The sequence below is a fragment of the Rutidosis leptorrhynchoides genome, chromosome 10 (assembly GCF_046630445.1).
Source record: "Rutidosis leptorrhynchoides isolate AG116_Rl617_1_P2 chromosome 10, CSIRO_AGI_Rlap_v1, whole genome shotgun sequence".
In the NCBI taxonomy this organism is placed as follows: Eukaryota; Viridiplantae; Streptophyta; class Magnoliopsida; order Asterales; family Asteraceae; genus Rutidosis; species Rutidosis leptorrhynchoides.
The window spans coordinates 105,384,713-105,403,713 of NC_092342.1; positions in this window are offsets into that span (position 1 = coordinate 105,384,713).

Sequence of the window (19,001 nt, forward strand, 5' to 3'; positions counted from 1 at the left end):
GATATAGGAACTCCATGTCGAGAGATGACTTCCTTGATAAACAACTTAGCCAAGGTCTCCGACGATATCGCTTCCCGAATGGGAAGAAACAAAGTACTTTTCGTCAATCGATCAACAATCACCCAAATCGAATCAAATTGGGTTCTCACCGTTTTAGGTAACTTTGTAATGAAATCCATGGTAATGTGCTCCCATTTCCATTTCGGGATTTCTAACGGTTGTAACTTACCATACGGCTTTTGGTGCTCGGCCTTAACTTGCAAACACGTGACACATTGCTCCACATACTTCACAACATCACATTTCATGCCCGGCCACCAATAATCTTTCCTTAAATCATGATATATTTTCGTCGCGCCCGGATGAATGGAATACTTTGACTTATGTGCTTCATCAAGTAGCACTCGCCGGTAATCACCCATCTTAGGCACCCACACTCTTTCTTGAAAAGACAACAAACCACGCGAGCCCATAGTGATGAACTCCGATTGTCCTACAATTCATTCTTCGTGTTTGTTGTGAACGTAAGCCTCTATTTGAATCTCACCAAGCTTTATAAGAAAATTATTAGTAATAATCATACTTAACAATCCCAATCGTAATGCCGGGTGATGACTCTTTCGACTTAACGCATCCGCGACCACATTCACCTTGCCCGGATGATAAAGTATTTCACAATCATAATCCTTTACCACATCCATCCATCTACGTTGACGATAATTCAAATCTCGTTGGGTAAAGAGGTGTTTCAAACTCTTATGATCCGAATAAATCGTACACTTGACACCATACAAGTAGTGGCGCCAAATTTTCAACGCATGTACCACCGCCGCTAATTCAAGATCGTGAGTCGGGTATCTCTTTTCGTGTTCCTTTAATTGTCGAGAGGCATAAGTTATGACTTTACCTATTTGCATTAAAACACACCCGAGCCCATTTAAAGAAGCATCACAATAAACCGTCATGTCTTCTACCCCTTCCGGTAATACCAACACCGGAGCTTAACACAACTTCTCTTTTAACAATTGAAAAGCAATTTCTTGCTCGTTCTCCCAATTGAACCTTACGTTCTTCCTCGTCAACTTTGTCAAAGGAGAAGCAATCTTAGAAAAGTCTTGGATAAACCAACGATAATAACCGGCCAGTCCGAGAAAACTTCGGATTTCTGTAGGCGTAGTCGGTCGTCCCCAACTCTTCACCGTTTCTATCTTCCCCGGATCTATTTGAATACCTTCTTGATTCACAATATGGCCAAGGAATTGAAGTTCCCTAAGCCAAAATTCACATTTGGAGAACTTAGCATACAATTTCTGCTTTAGCAATGTCTCCAACACTTCACGCAAATGGTGTTCATTGAAATGTCCCGTTCATATTGATTATAAACGTTCCATATTAATTGATTTCGTTGCGAGGTTTTGACCTCTATATGAGACGTTTTTCAAAGACTGCATTCATTTTTAAAACAAGCATAACCTTTATTTTATCAATAAAGGTTTCAAAAGCATTACGTAGATTATCAAATAATGATAATCTAAAATATACTGTTTACACACGACCATTACATAATGGTTTACAATAGAAATATATTACATCGACATATGTTTCTTAAATGCAGTTTTTACACAATATCATACAAACATGGACTCCAAATCTTGTCCTTATTTTAGTATGCAACAGCGGAAGCTCTTAGTATTCACCTGAGAATAAACATGCTTTAAACGTCAACAAAAATGTTGGTGAGTTATAGGTTTAACCTATATATATATATATCAAATCGTAACAATAGACCACAAGATTTCATATTTCAATACACATCCCATACATAGAGATAAAAATCATTCCTATGGTGAACACCTGGTAACCGACATTAACAAGATGCATATATAAGAATATCCTCATCATTCCGGGACACCCTTCAGATATGATATAAATTTCGAAGTACTAAAGCATCCGGTACTTTGGATGGGGTTTGTTAGGCCCAATAGATCTATCTTTAGGATTCGCGTCAATTAGGGTGTCTGTTCCCTAATTCTTAGATTACCAGACTTAATAAAAAGGGGCATATTCAATTTCAATAATTCAACCATAGAATGTAGTTTCACGTACTTGTGTCTATTTTGTAAATCATTTATAAAACCTGCATGTATTCTCATCCCAAAAATATTAGATTTTAAAAGTGGGACTATAACTCACTTTCACAGATTTTTTACTTCGTCGGAAAGTAAGACTTGGCCACTGGTCGATTCACGAACCTATAACAAATATGTACATATATATCAAAGTATGTTCAAAATATATTTACAACACTTTTAATACATTTTGATGTTTTAAGTTTATTAAGTTAGCTGTCCTCGTTAGTAACCTACAACTAGTTGTCCACAGTTAGATGTACAGAAATAAATCGATATATATATATTATCTTGAATCAATCCACGACCCAGTGTATACATATCTCAGTATTGATCACAACTCAAACTATATATATTTTGGAATCAACCTCAACCCTGTATAGCTAACTCCAACATTCACATATAGAGTGTCTATGGTTGTTCCGAAATATATATAGATGTGTCGACATGATAGGTCAAAACATTGTATACGTGTCTATGGTATCTCAAGATTACATAATATACAATACAAGTTGATTAAGTTATGGTTGGAATAGATTTGTTACCAATTTTCACGTAGCTAAAATGAGTAGTTTTTACCAATTTTGTTTTGATCGCCATTTCTTCGTTTCTAATCCGTTTTGAGTGATTCAAGCGGCCACAGTTTTGTATTGAACTTGACTTTATGAAACTAAACATAAAAGGTGTAGGTTTATAGTCGGAAATACAAGTTACAAGTCGTTTTTGAAAGAGGTAGTCATTTCCGTCGAAAGAACGACATCTTGATGACTGTTTTGAAAAACATACTTTCACTTTGAGTTTAACCATAATTTTTGGATATGGTTTCATGTTCATAAGAAAAATCATTTTCCCAGAAGTATAGCTTTTAAATCAAAGTTTTTCATAGTTTTTAATTATCCAAACCAAAACAGCCCCCGGTTGTAACTACGACGGCGTAAATCCGGTTTTATGGTGTTTATCGTGTTTCCGGGTTTTAAATCATTAAGTTAGCATATCATATAGATATTTATCATGTGTATAGTTGATTTTAAAAGTGTAGTTAGAAGGATTAACTTTATTTGCGAACAAGTTTAGAATTAACTAAACTATGTTCTAGTGATTACTAGTTTACCACTTCGAATATGATAGCTTTTTATATATGAATCAAATGATGTTATGAACATCATTACTACCTTAAGTTCCTTGGATAAACCTACTATAAAAGAGAAAAATGGATCTAGCTTCAACGGATCCTTGGATGGCTCGAAGTTCTTGAAGCAGAATCATGACACGAAAACAAGTTCAAGTAAGATCATCACTTGAAATAAGATTGTTATAGTTATAGAAATTGAACCAAAGTTTGAATATGATTATTACCTTGTATTAGAATGATAACCTACTATAAGAAACAAAGATTTCTTGAGGTTGGATGATCACCTTACAAGATTGGAAGTGAGCTAGCAAACTTGAAAGTATTCTTGATTTTATGTAACTAGAACTTGTAGAATTTATGAAGAACACTTAGAACTTGAAGTTAGAACTTGAGAGAGATCAATTAGATGAAGAAAATTGAAGAATGAAAGTGTTTGTAGGTGTTTTTGGTCGTTGGTGTATGGATTAGATATAAAGGATATGTAATTTTGTTTTCATGTAAATAAGTCATGAATGATTACTCATATTTTTGTAATTTTATGAGATATTTCATGCTAGTTGCCAAATGATGGTTCCCACATGTGTTAGGTGACTTACATGGGCTGCTAATAGCTGATCATTGGAGTGTATATACCAATAGTACATACATCTAAAAGCTGTGTATTGTACGAGCACGAATACGGGTGCATACGAGTAGAATTGTTGATGAAACTGAACGAGGATGTAATTGTAAGCATTTTTGTTAAGTAGAAGTATTTTGATAAGTGTCTTGAAGTCTTTCAAAAGTGTATGAATACATATTAAAACACTACATGTATATACATTTTAACTGAGTCGTTAAGTCATCGTTAGTCGTTACATGTAAGTGTTGTTTTGAGACCTTTAGGTTAACGATCTTGTTAAATGTTGTTAACCCAAAGTTTATAATATCAAATGAGATTTTAAATTATTATATTATCATGATATTATGATATATTAATATATCTTAATATGATATATACATTTAAATGTCGTTACAACGATAATCGTTACATATATGTCTCGTTTCGAAATCCTTAAGTTAGTAGTCTTGTTTTTACTTATGTAGTTCATTGTTAATACACTTAATGATATATTTAATTATCATATTATCATGTTATATATAATATAACAATGTATTAATATGCTTCATATATATTTAGTAAGACGTGGTTATAACGATAATCGTTATATGTATCGTTTCGAGTTTCATACGTCAATAGTCTCCTTTTTAAGTATATAAATTATTGTTACTATTTTTAATGAGATACTTGATGAACATTATATCATGTTAAACATATATATATATTTATTCATTTATGTATCATCATGTCATATACAACTTATAGCGTTCGTGAATCACTGGTCAAACTGGGTAATCAGACGTTTACAAAATTTCTGTTTCAATTAATCAAGTCTTAACAAGTTTGATTGCTTAACATGTTGGAAACATTTAATCATGTAAATATAGTTTTCATTAAACATATAATCATAGAAAGGTTCGGAAAAGTTCGGGTCACTACAGTACCTACCCGTTAAATAAATTTCGTCCCGAAATTTTAAGCGATTGGAGGTGTTGGCTCATCTTCTGGAAATAAGTGTGGGTACTTCTTCTTCATCTGATCTTCTCATTCCCAGGTGAACTCGGGTCCTCTACGAGAATTCCATCGAACCTTAACAATCGGTATCTTGTTTTGTTTAAGTCTCTTAACCTCACGATCCATTATTTCAACGGGTTCTTCAATGAATTGAAGTTTTTCATTGATTTGGATTTCATCCAACGGAATAGTGAGATCTTCTTTAGCAAAACATTTCTTCAAATTCGAGACGTGGAAAGTGTTATGTACAGCCGCGAGTTGTTGAGATAACTCAAGTCGGTAAGCTACTGGTCCGACACGATCAATAATCTTGAATGGTCCAATATACCTTGGATTTAATTTCCCTCGTTTACCAAATCGAACAACACCTTTCCAAGGTGCAACCTTAAGCATGACCATCTCTCCAATTTCAAATTCTATATCTTTTCTTTTAATGTCGACGTAGCTCTTTTGTCGACTTTGGGTGGTTTTCAACCGTTGTTGAATTTGGATGATCTTCTCGGTAGTTTCTTGTATTATCTCCGGACCCGTAATCTGTCTATCCCCCACTTCACTCCAATAAATCGGAGACCTGCACTTTCTACCATAAAGTGCTTCAAACGGCGCCATCTCAATGCTTGAATGATAGCTGTTGTTGTAGGAAAATTCTGCTAACGGTAGATGTCGATCCCAACTGTTTCCGAAATCAATAACACATGCTCGTAGCATGTCTTCAAGCGTTTGTATCGTCCTTTCGCTCTGCCCATCAGTTTGTGGATGATAGGCAGTACTCATGTCTAGACGAGTTCCTAATGCTTGATGTAATGTCTGCCAGAATCTTGAAATAAATCTACCATCCCTATCAGAGATAATAGAGATTGGTATTCCATGTCTGGAGATGACTTCCTTCAAATACAGTCGTGCTAACCTCTCCATCTTGTCATCTTCTCTTATTGGCAGGAAGTGTGCTGATTTGGTGAGACGATCAACTATTACCCAAATAGTATCAAAACCACTTGCAGTCCTTGGCAATTTAGTGATGAAATTCATGGTAATGTTTTCCCATTTCCATTCTGGGATTTCAGGTTGTTGTAGTAGACCTGATGGTTTCTGATGTTCAGCTTTGACCTTAGAACACGTCAAACATTCTCCTACATATTTAGCAATATCGGCTTTCATACCTGGCCACCAAAAATGTTTCTTAAGATCCTTGTACATCTTCCTCGTTCCAGGATGTATTGAGTATCTGGTTTTATGAGCTTCTCTAAGTACCATTTCTATCATATCTCCAAATTTTGGTACCCAAATTCTTTCAGCCCTATACCGGGTTCCGTCTTCCCGAATATTAAGATGCTTCTCCGATCCTTTGGGTATTTCATCCTTTAAATTTCCCTCTTTTAAAACTCCTTGTTGCGCCTCCTTTATTTGAGTAGTAAGGTTAGTGTGAATCATTATATTCATAGATTTTACTCGAATGGGTTCTCTGACCTTTCTACTCAAGGCGTCGGCTACCACATTTGCCTTCCCCGGGTGGTAACGAATCTCAAAGTCGTAATCATTCAACAATTCAATCCACCTACGCTGCCTCATGTTCAGTTGTTTTTGATTAAATATGTGTTGAAGACTTTTGTGGTCGGTATATATAATACTTTTGACCCCATATAAGTAGTGCCTCCAAGTCTTTAATGCAAAAACAACCGCGCCTAATTCCAAATCATGCGTCGTATAATTTTGCTCGTGAATCTTCAATTGTCTAGACGCATAAGCAATTACCTTCGTTCGTTGCATTAATACACAACCGAGACCTTGCTTTGAGGCGTCACAATATATCACAAAATCATCATTCCCTTCAGGCAATGACAATATAGGTGCCGTAGTTAGCTTTTTCTTCAATAACTGAAACGCCTTCTCTTGTTCATCCTTCCATTCAAATTTCTTCCCTTTATGCGTTAATGCAGTCAAGGGTTTTGCTATTTGGGAGAAATCTTGGATGAATCTTCTGTAGTAACCAGCCAATCCTAAAAATTGACGTATATGCTTCAGAGTTTTTGAGGTTTCCCACTTTTCAACGGTTTCGATCTTTACCGGGTCCACCTGGATACCTTCTTTGTTCATTATGTGACCGAGGAATTGAACTTCTTCCAACCAAAATGCACACTTTGAAAACTTAGCGTACAGTTTTTCTTTCCTCAATACTTCTAGCACTTTTCTCAAATGTTCTTCGTGCTCTTGATCATTCTTTGAGTAAATAAGTATGTCATCGATGAAAACAATGACAAACTTGTTAAGATATGGCCCACACACTCGGTTCATAAGGTCCATGAACACAGCTGGTGCGTTAGTCAATCCAAACGGCATAACCATAAACTCGTAATGACCATAACGCATCCTAAAAGCAGTTTTTGGAATATCATCCTCCTTTACTTGCATTTGATGATATCCAGAATGTAAATCGATCTTCGAATAAATCGACGAGCCTTGTAGTTGATCAAATAAGTCGTCAATTCTCGGTAGTGGATAACGGTTTTTGATGGTAAGTTTGTTCAACTCTCTGTAGTCATTACACAACCTAATGTACCATCTTTCTTCTTGACAAACAAAACAGGAGCTCCCCATAGTGATGTGCTTGGTCGAATGAAACCACGTTCTAATAGTTCTTGCAGTTGGCTTTGCAGTTCTTTCATCTCGCTGGGTGCGAGTCTGTAAGGAGCACGAGCTATTGGTGCAGCTCCTGGTACAAGATCTATTTGAAATTCAATAGATCGATGTGGAGGTAGTCCCGGTAATTCTTTCAGAAATACATCAGGAAATTCTTTTGCGACAAAAACATCATTGATGCTCTTTTTTTCAGTTTGTACTTTCTCGACATGTGCTAAAACAGCATAGCAACCTTTTCTTATTAGTTTTTGTGCCTTCAAATTACTAATAATATGTAGCTTCGTGTTGCCCTTTTCTCCGTACACTATTAAGGGTTCTCCTTCTTCTCGTACAATGCGAATTGCATTTTTATAACATACGATCTCTGCTTTCTCCTTCCTCAGCCAGTTCATGCCAACTATTACATCAAAACTCCCTAACTCTACTGGTATCAAATCAATCTTAAATATTTCGCTACCCAGTTTAATTTCTCGATTCCGGCATATATAATCTGCTGAAATTAATTTACCGTTTACTAATTCGAGTAAAAATTTACTATCCAACGGCGTCAATGGACAACTTAATTTAGCATAAAAATCTCTACTCATATAGCTTCTATCCGCACCCGAATCAAATAAAACGTAAGCAGATTTATTGTCAATAAGAAACGTACCCATAACAAGCTCCGGGTCTTCCTGTGCCTCTGCCGCATTAATATTGAAAACTCTTCCGTGGCCTTGTCCATTCGTGTTCTCCTGGTTCGGGCAATTTCTAATAATGTGGCCCAGTTTTCCACATTTATAACAAACTACATTGGCATAACTTGCTCCGACACTACTTGCTCCACCATTACTCGTTCCGACACCATTTGTTCCATTCGTTCTGCTAACCCCTGGTCCGTAGACCTCACACTTCACCGCGCTATGACCATTTCTTTTACACTTGTTGCAAAATTTGGTGCAGAACCCCGAGTGATACTTTTCACACCTTTGGCATAGCTGCTTCTGATTATTGTTGTTGTTTCGGTTGTTATTGTTGTTGGGATGACTGTTGTAGTTGATGTTGTTGTTGTTGTTGTTGTTGTTGTTTGGCCATTTGTTGTAGTTGCGATTGATGTTGCGATTGTTGGGATAGTTGTTGCGATTATTGTTGTAATTGCTGTTGTTGTTGTATTGGTAATTCTTATCACCATTTTCCTCCCACTTTCTTTTGACTTGCTTCACAATGGCCTCTTCAGCCGCATGTTCTTTAATTCTTTCCTCAATCTGGTTCACTAGTTTGTGAGCCATTCTACATGCCTGTTGTATGGAGGCGGGCTCGTGTGAACTTATATCTTCTTGGATTCTTTCCGGTAATTCTTTCACAAACGCGTCGATCTTCTCTTCCTCATCTTCGAACGATCCCGGACACAATAGGCACAATTCTGTGAATCGTCTTTCATACGTGGTAATATCAAATCCTTGGGTTCGTAACCCTCTAAGTTCTATCTTGAGCTTATTGACCTCGGTTCTGGGACGGTACTTCTCGTTCATCAAGTGCTTGAATGCTGACCACGGTAGTGCGTAAGTATCATCTTGTCTCACTTGCTCTAGATAGGTATTCCACCATGTTAACGCAGTACCTGTGAAGGTATGCGTAGCGTACTTCACTTTGTCCTCTTCAGTACACTTACTTATGGTAAACACCGATTTGACCTTCTCGGTCCACCGTTTCAATCCGATCGGTCCTTCGGTTCCATCAAATTCCAAAGGTTTGCCGGTAGTGAATTCTTTGTAGGTGCATCCTACACGATTTCCTGTACTGCTAGATCCAGGCTTATTGTTGGTATGTAGCACAGCCTGTACTGCGGCTATGATTGAAGCAAGAAAGGCACGAAATTCCTCTTCGCTCATATTCAAGGTGTGTCGAGTAGTTGGTGCCATTTCCTTCAAAATAGTCAAATGAAACAAGTTAATCATACAGAATATTAAGAGTAGTCAATAGTATCTCGTAGCATAATATGAACTCATTTATAAAAGCTTTTTCTTCATATTAGCGTTTTATAGGTTTAAATTCGGGTAGTACCTACCCGTTAAGTTCATACTTAGTAGCTAATATACAATTCAACTACTACAATTCTATATGAAAAACTGATTATAATAATATTTCGCGTTCAAACTTTTACACAATATTTTACAAACTTACAATACCGCTTATTTTACATATAGCATGAAATATAGCACACAATAAATTTGATACAAGATGGTTGTGAAGATAATTCTAGCTAGTACACAAGTCATTCAACAAAGGTAATAAAGACACGTAATTCATACGTCCAGAAACAAGTCATGCATTCTGGTTTTACTAGGACTACTTCCCATCCTTGGTCTTGTGGAACATAACCGTTATGGCTGTTGATAAGACAGTGTGTTGTAACGTCGTCAAAGGGACGAGGGTTACGTAATGTCCAACAGTCCTGTAACAATCTAAAAACCTCATTTCTTACCCCAATTACCGACTCCGTCACTTGTGGGAATGTTTTGTTTAATAGTTGTAGCCCGATGTTCTTGTTCTCACTTTGGTGAGAAGCGAACATTACTAACCCATAAGCATAACATGCTTCTTTATGTTGCATGTTAGCCGCTTTTTCTAAATCATGAAGTCCTGTATTCGGATATATTGAGTCAAAATAATTTCTTAACCCGTTGCGTAAAATAGCATTTGGGTTCCCCGCAATATATGCGTCAAAGTAAACACATCGTAACTTATGGATTTCCCAATGTGATATCCCCCATCTTTCGAACGAAAGCCTTTTATAAACCAAGGCATTCTTGGAACGTTCTTCGAATGTCTTACAAACTGATCTCGCCTTAAATAGTTGTGCCGAGGAATTCTGACCGACTCTAGACAAGATTTCATCAATCATGTCTCCGGGTAGGTCTCTTAAAATATTGGGTTGTCTATCCATTTTGTGTTTTTAAACTGTAAAATAGACAAGAGTTAGATTCATAAAAAAAAAAAATACTTATTAATACAAGCAATTTTTACATATATCATAAAGCATAAGCATACTATATTACATATATTACACCACACGAATACAACTATCTTATTCCGACTCGCTCGTTTCTTCTTCTTCGATTTTGGTTCGTTTTGTCAAGTTTCTAGGGATATATGATGTTCCCCTAATACGAGCCGTCGTTTTCCACATTGGTTTAGAAAAACCTGGTGGTTTAGAGGTTCCCGGGTTATTGTCACAACTTAAGAAATACGGGTGTTGACGATACATATAAAGTTCATCGAGTTTGGAATCAAATTTCTCTATTTTTATGCCCTTTCCCTTATTGTTCTCTTTTGCCTTATTAAATTGTGTTGGGGTAATTTCTATAACATCATCGGAATCCTTGTCGGGATTCGATTCATCGGAGAATTGGTAATCCTCCCAATACTTTGCTTCCTTGGCGGAAACACCATTGACCATAATTAACTTTGGTCGGTTGGTTGAGGATTTTCTTCTACTTAACCGTTTTATTATTTCCCCCACTGGTTCTATTTCTTCTTCCGGTTCCGATTCTTCTTCCGGTTCCGACTCTTCTTCCGGTTCCGACTCTTCTTCCGGTTCCTCTTCGGGAACTTGTGAATCAGTCCACGAATCATTCCAATTTACATTTGACTCTTCATTATTATTAGGTGAGTCAATGGGACTTGTTCTAGAGGTAGACATCTATCACATAATATCAAACGCGTTAAGAGATTAATATATCACATAATATTCACATGTTAAAAATATATAGTTTCCAACAAAATTTGTTAAGCAATCATTTTTCAAGTAAACACGGTCGAAGTCCAGACTCACTAATGCATCCTAACAAACTCGATAAGACACACTAATGCAAAATTCTGGTTCTCTAAGACCAACGCTCGGATACCAACAGAAATGTCCCGTTCATATTGATTATAAACGTTTCATATTAATTGATTTCGTTGCGAGGTTTTTACCTCTATATGAGACGTTTTTCAAAGACTGCATTCATTTTTAAAACAACCATAACCTTTATTTTATCAATAAAGGTTTCAAAAGCATTACGTAGATTATCAAATAATGATAATCTAAAATATACTGTTTCCACACGACCATTACATAATGGTTTACAATAGAAATATATTACATCGACATATGTTTCTTAAATGCAATTTTTACACAATATCATACAAACATGGACTCCAAATCTTGTCCTTATTTTAGTATGCAACAGCGGAAGCTCTTAGTATTCACCTGTGAATAAACATGCTTTAAACGTCAACAAAAATGTTGGTGAGTTATAGGTTTAACCTATATATATATATATATATATATATATATATATATATATATATATATATATATATATATATCAAATCGTAACAATAGACCACAAGATTTCATATTTCAATACACATCCCATACATAGAGAAAAAAATCATTCCTACGGTGAACACCTGGTAACCGACATTAACAAGATGCATATATAAGAATATCCCCATCATTCCGGGACACCCTTCGGATATGATATAAATTTCGAAGTACTAAAGCATCCGATACTTTGGATGGGGTTTGTTAGGCCCAATAGATCTATCTTTAGGATTCACGTCAATTAGGTTGTCTGTTCCCTAATTCTTAGATTACCAGACTTAATAAAAAGGGGCATATTCGATTTCAATAATTCAACCATAGAATGTAGTTTCACGTACTTGTGTCTATTTTATAAATCATTTATAAAACCTGCATGTATTCTCATCCCAAAAATATTAGATTTTAAAAGTGGGACTATAACTCACTTTCACAGATTTTTTACTTCGTCGGGAAGTAAGACTTGGCCACTGGTCGATTCACGAACCTATAACAAATATGTACATATATATCAAAGTATGTTCAAAATATATTTACAACACTTTTAATACATTTTGATGTTTTAAGTTTATTAAGTTAGCTGTCCTCGTTAGTAACCTACAACTAGTTGTCCACAGTTAGATGTACAGAAATAAATCAATATATATTATCTTGAATCAATCAATGACCCAGTGTATACATATCTCAGTATTGATCACAACTCAAACTATATATATTTTGGAATCAACCTCAACCCTGTATAGCTAACTCCAACATTCACATATAGAGTGTCTATGGTTGTTCCGAAATATATATAGATGTGTCGACATGATAGGTCGAAACATTGTATACGTGTCTATGGTATCTCAAGATTACATAATATACAATACAAGTTGATTAAGTTATGGTTGGAATAGATTTGTTACCAATTTTCACGTAGCTAAAATGAGTAGTTTTTACCAATTTTGTTTTGCTCGCCATTTCTTCGTTTCTAATCCGTTTTGAGTGATTTAAGCGGCCACAGTTTTGTATTGAACTTGACTTTATGAAAATAAACATAAAAGGTATAGGTTTATAGTCGGAAATACAAGTTACAAGTCGTTTTTGAAAGAGGTAGTCATTTCCGTCGAAAGAACGACATCTTGATGACTGTTTTGAAAAACATACTTTCACTTTGAGTTTAACCATAATTTTTGGATATGGTTTCATGTTCATAAGAAAAATCATTTTCCCAGAAGTATAGCTTTTAAATCAAAGTTTTTCATAGTTTTTAATTATCCAAACCAAAACAGCCCCCGGTTGTAACTACGACGGCGTAAATCCGGTTTTATGGTGTTTATCGTGTTTCCGGGTTTTAAATCATTAAGTTAGCATATCATATAGATATTTATAATGTGTATAGTTAATTTTAAAAGTGTAGTTAGAAGGATTAACTTTATTTGCGAACAAGTTTAGAATTAACTAAACTATGTTCTAGTGATTACTAGTTTACCACTTCGAATATGATAGCTTTTTATATATGAATCGAATGATGTTATGAACATCATTACTACCTTAAGTTCCTTGGATAAACCTACTATAAAAGAGAAAAATGGATCTAGCTTCAACGGATCCTTGGATGGCTCGAAGTTCTTGAAGCAGAATCATGACACGAAAACAAGTTCAAGTAAGATCATCACTTGAAATAAGATTGTTATAGTTATAGAAATTGAACCAAAGTTTGAATATGATTATTACCTTGTATTAGAATGATAATCTACTGTAAGAAACAAAGATTTCTTGAGGTTGGATGATCACCTTACAAGATTGGAAGTGAGCTAGCAAACTTGAAAGTATTCTTGATTTTATGTAACTATAACTTGTAGAATTTATGAAGAACACTTAGAACTTGAAGTTAGAACTTGAGAGAGATCAATTAGATGAAGAAAATTGAAGAATGAAAGTGTTTGTAGGTGTTTTTGGTCATTGGTGTATGGATTAGATATAAAGGATATGTAATTTTGTTTTCATGTAAATAAGTCATGAATGATTACTCATATTTTTGTAATTTTATGAGATATTTCATGCTAGTTGCCAAATGATGGTTCCCAAATGTGTTAGGTGACTCACATGGGCTGCTAAGAGCTGATCATTGGAGTGTATATACCAATAGTACATACATCTAAAAGCTGTGTATTGTACGAGCACGAATACGGGTGCATACGAGTAGAATTGTTGATGAAACTGAACGAGGATGTAATTGTAAGCATTTTTGTTAAGTAGAAGTATTTTGATAAGTGTCTTGAAGTCTTTCAAAAGTGTATGAATACATATTAAAACACTACATGTATATACATTTTAACTGAGTCGTTAAGTCATCGTTAGTCGTTACATGTAAGTGTTGTTTTGAGACCTTTAGGTTAACGATCTTGTTAAATGTTGTTAACCCAAAGTTTATAATATCAAATGAGATTTTAAATTATTATATTATCATGATATTATGATATATTAATATATCTTAATATGATATATACATTTAAATGTCGTTACAACGATAATCGTTACATATATGTCTCGTTTCGAAATCCTTAAGTTAGTAGTCTTGTTTTTACTTATGTAGTTCATTGTTAATACACTTAATGATATATTTAATTATCATATTATCATGTTATATATAATATAACAATGTATTAATATGCTTCATATATATTTAGTAAGACGTGGTTATAACGATAATCGTTATATGTATTGTTTCGAGTTTCATACGTCAATAGTCTCCTTTTTAAGTATATAAATTATTGTTACTATTTTTAATGAGATACTTGATGAACATTATATCATGTTAAACATATATATATATATATATATATATATTCATTTATGTATCATCATGTCATATACAACTTATAGCGTTCGTGAATCATTGGTCAAACTGGGTAATCAGACGTTTACAAAATTTCCGTTTCAATTAACCAAGTCTTAACAAGTTTGATTGCTTAACATGTTGGAAACATTTAATCATGTAAATATAGTTTTCATTAAACATATAATCATAGAAAGGTTCGGAAAAGTTCGGGTCACTACATTCATGTTCCTTCATACTCTTAGAATAAACAAGTATGTCGTCAATGAACACAATTACCGACTTGTCCAACATAGGTTGGCACACTCGGTTCATAAGATCCATGAATGCCGCCGGTGCATTCGTAAGACCAAAAGGAATAACTACAAACTCAAAATGCCCATAATGCGTTCGAAAAGTCGTTTTCTCTATGTCTTCCTCACGGACCCGCACTTGATGATAGCCGGACCGTAAGTCAATCTTAGAAAAATACGTCGCACCTTGGAGTTGGTCAAACAAATCGTCAATCCGAGGCAATGGATAACGATTTTTGATTGTCACTCTATTCAACTCCCTATAATCGATGCACATCCGCATACTTCCATCTTTCTTTTTCACAAACAAAATCGGAGCACCCCATGGCGAGGAACTCGGTCGAATGAAACCCTTTTCAAGCAACTCTTGGGTTTGATTTAACAACTCTTGCATTTCCCTTGGCGCTAAACGATAAGGAGTTTTAGCAATGGGAGTAGCTCCCGGAACCAACTCAATGCGAAATTATACTTGTCTTTCCTCCGGAACCCCCGGTAACTCATCCGGAAAAACATCTTCGAACTCACTAACCACCGGAATTTCACGTATAGGTGGTGGCCCATCACGAGTATCAACAACATGGGCAAGAAAAGCCATGCCACCACTAACAAGAGAACGACGTGCCCGTGCAAAAGTGCATATCGGCACAAGTCTCCTACGCTTATCACCGTGAATAATTAACTCTCCCCCACTTGGGGTCTTCACTCGAATAGATTTTTCATGGCATGCGATATCGGCTCTATTTCGAACGAGCCAATCCATACCAACAACGATATCAAAATCGCCCAAAGTCATAGGGATGAGATCAATTTTAAAGTTTTCGGCACCAAACACAACATCACAATTTTTACACACATCAACCACTAGCACCGTCTTGCCGTCCGCTATTTCAACTTCTACCGGACGGCTTAACTTAGCTAGCAGTTTGTTAAGCTTAGATACAAATCGAGGTGACACAAAAGACAAATTAGCACCGCTATCAAATAATATCCTTACCGGATTAGAGTTAACCATGAAAGTACCTGAGACAACTTCATTGAAATGCTTGGCCTCATCATTGGTCATCAAATAATTTCGCCCCCGGGCCGTACCCGTCGCCTTCTCTAACCTCTTAACATTATCATTAATCAAATCGGGACATTCCGACTTCTTGTGCCCTTCCTTACCACAATTATAACAAGTGAGTTTTGTTGTGGAAGATGGGTTGGTGCAATCACGGGCCATATGCCCCCTTCGCCCACAATTGTGACAAGAATATAGAAAATCCCCCGAAGCACCTTTCTTCATGCTACCAACACTCTCAGAGCCCTTCTTATGCTTCTTGTTAGAAAAATTCGATTGACTAGTAGCTTCAAACTTCTTTTTGCCCAAGGTAAAGCCACTTTTTCTCAACACAAGTGCCTCAAAACCTTTGGCCATGTTAAACAACTCATCAAAGCTTTTTACTACATTCACACTTATCTTCTCTTGATAACTATCATTCAAGACCCGATAGAAATCTTCTTTCAACATCTTATCATTCCCGACATACTTCGGGCAAAATTGGGTCTTGGATAAAAACACGGATTTGAGAGTGTTCAAATCCATCGACCCTTGCCTCAAGGAACGTAACTCGTCCTTAAGCTTAGTAAGATCGGTCGAAGTTCGGTACTCATCGAAAAACTCCACCTTGAATTCATCCCAAGTAAAATCCATGCATTGTTCTTCACCATAAACTTGGATTTTCGCATCCCACCATAGCTTAGCATCACCTCTCAGCATGCTACAACCATACCTTATCTTCTTATCAAGAGGACATTCACAAGTACGGAAAGCCCCCTCCATATCGGAGATCCACCGGGCACTCTTCAACGGGTCTCTTTCGCCCTCAAAAGTAGGTGGTTGAGCATCTTTGAAATTCTTAAAGAAAAAGTCGCGTCTTCCCACATTATCTTCATGTAGGACGGCCTTAACTTGTTCCCTTACTACATTGACTAATTGCTCATCAATTGAATCTAGGAACATCTTCTTGATATCCCTAAGATACTCCGCCTTTTGACTTTTAAGAATGGCCTCAATCTTGGCCGTCAACTCGGCGTCCCCACTCGTATCTCCGTTATCATGTTCGGTGTCGTGTCCGTTTCTCATCTTCATTCTATAAAACGGAAAAGATTAAACAACGAAACGAAAGACATGACACACATACATATACGCCATACCGCCCCATCTTGCTCAACAATCGTCGTACATTGCTTGTTTGACACGATTTGCACCCGTAACAATGGTAGCTAGTCATTGCTATGCGAGCACGTCGCATTAACTTGCTAGTACAATGTCCATCTCGCTTGATGACTACAACTACAATACCAAACAATTAGTGCAAGGTTAAATCACATAAACCTAAGCACTAACAAATTCTCGATTCGACCCGAAATCCTACAAGTCCCGCCTAAAAGCGCATACACAATAAAGTCTAAGTCTAGGCACCTATCTCAAGTCGCCTAAATCCCTTAGACCATGCTCTGATACCACAACCCAACCCGTATTCCATACGATAATTTTTTTTTTTAAAATAATACACATTTACGCGCCAATTAAACGTGTAAACCATTCCACAAAGTTCATTTAAACGTACAACAATTTAAATGTTTACAAAAGGCACGAAGGCCATTAATTAAGTTCAATACAAGTTTGACCCACTACAAATGATAGTTTATAATCCAAACGACACTTGAGCATGGTTTGGGACTAAACTACCCAAAACGTTAGGCCAACTTCCAAGCTTCAACAAAACATCATCAAGGGCCACCTAATGCCCGATAACCCCTTTGCCCTTAACCGCACCTGCGACTAAAAAGATAAACAACGAGAGGGGTAAGCTAACACTTAGTGAATACAATAATTATACATGTTCATATATAACCTACTTACTTGCATCACTTACACAATACCGTACACAAGCTAGCAATTCGACAACTATGCAAACATTAAGCATAAACCAAGATCCGCAAATCACAAGAAGCTAGCGTCAATAGTAGCATATAGTTCACAATGTAATATGCTGAATACACATTCACACAACCATGGTTATCTGAAAGCCCGTTGGAGTTCATAACATCCATTAGTGTTACTTAAACACCGCGTATTCACTAATCCCCCGGGTGATGTCTTGAACACTGCGACTAACTCACCCTCATGACAATGTGGCGTCTTAAACACCGCGATGAATCCACACGTCAATCAAAACAATGAGTGGTGTCTTGAACACCGCGACTATTCCACTCTCATGACAATGTGGCGTCTTAAACACCGCGACAATACCACATGTCAATTAACAATGAGTAGTGTCTTAAACACCGCGACAATACTACTCGCTACTAGAATGTGGTGTCGTGAACACCGCGACAATTCCACATTCATACCACAAAAATAAATACATTATATACGTACACGCATAATTATTCCACTCACCTTGACACAAGGATGATGACTATGTACTTCCGAACTTCAAAGCAATGTACCTAATACATTAAGTACAATTTCAATACATAAACTAGTGGAATTAACCACATTACACATACTTGAGCATTTAATGACCCAATTCGCATTAAATGACTCGACCACACCAATACCGCCCTTAAATGGCCAAGACCCGACTTTAATCACTAAAGCTAGTGCATTAAAGTCTACTAACTTCAATTAACACAAACTTAGGGTAATTCATACCTATTTCACCCAAACTAGGTCAACTAGTACATTTTTGACCCATTTTAATTACTTAGCCTCACAATCAAGCCAAACTTACCCATTAACACTTCTTTCATAAATCTAAAAGTGTATTAGTGACTAGCAACACCATTTGACACTTACAACCCCAAATCACAAGACCAAAACCCTAGTTTATGGCTATTAGGGTTTCATTACAACAACATAACCCAAATTTACCCATTTTACCCTCAAATGGGTCATACAAGTCTCTAGTAACCAAAACCTTAGCCATTAACCAATTAAAACTTAAAACATAAAGTTAGAACTTACCGAGACTATCA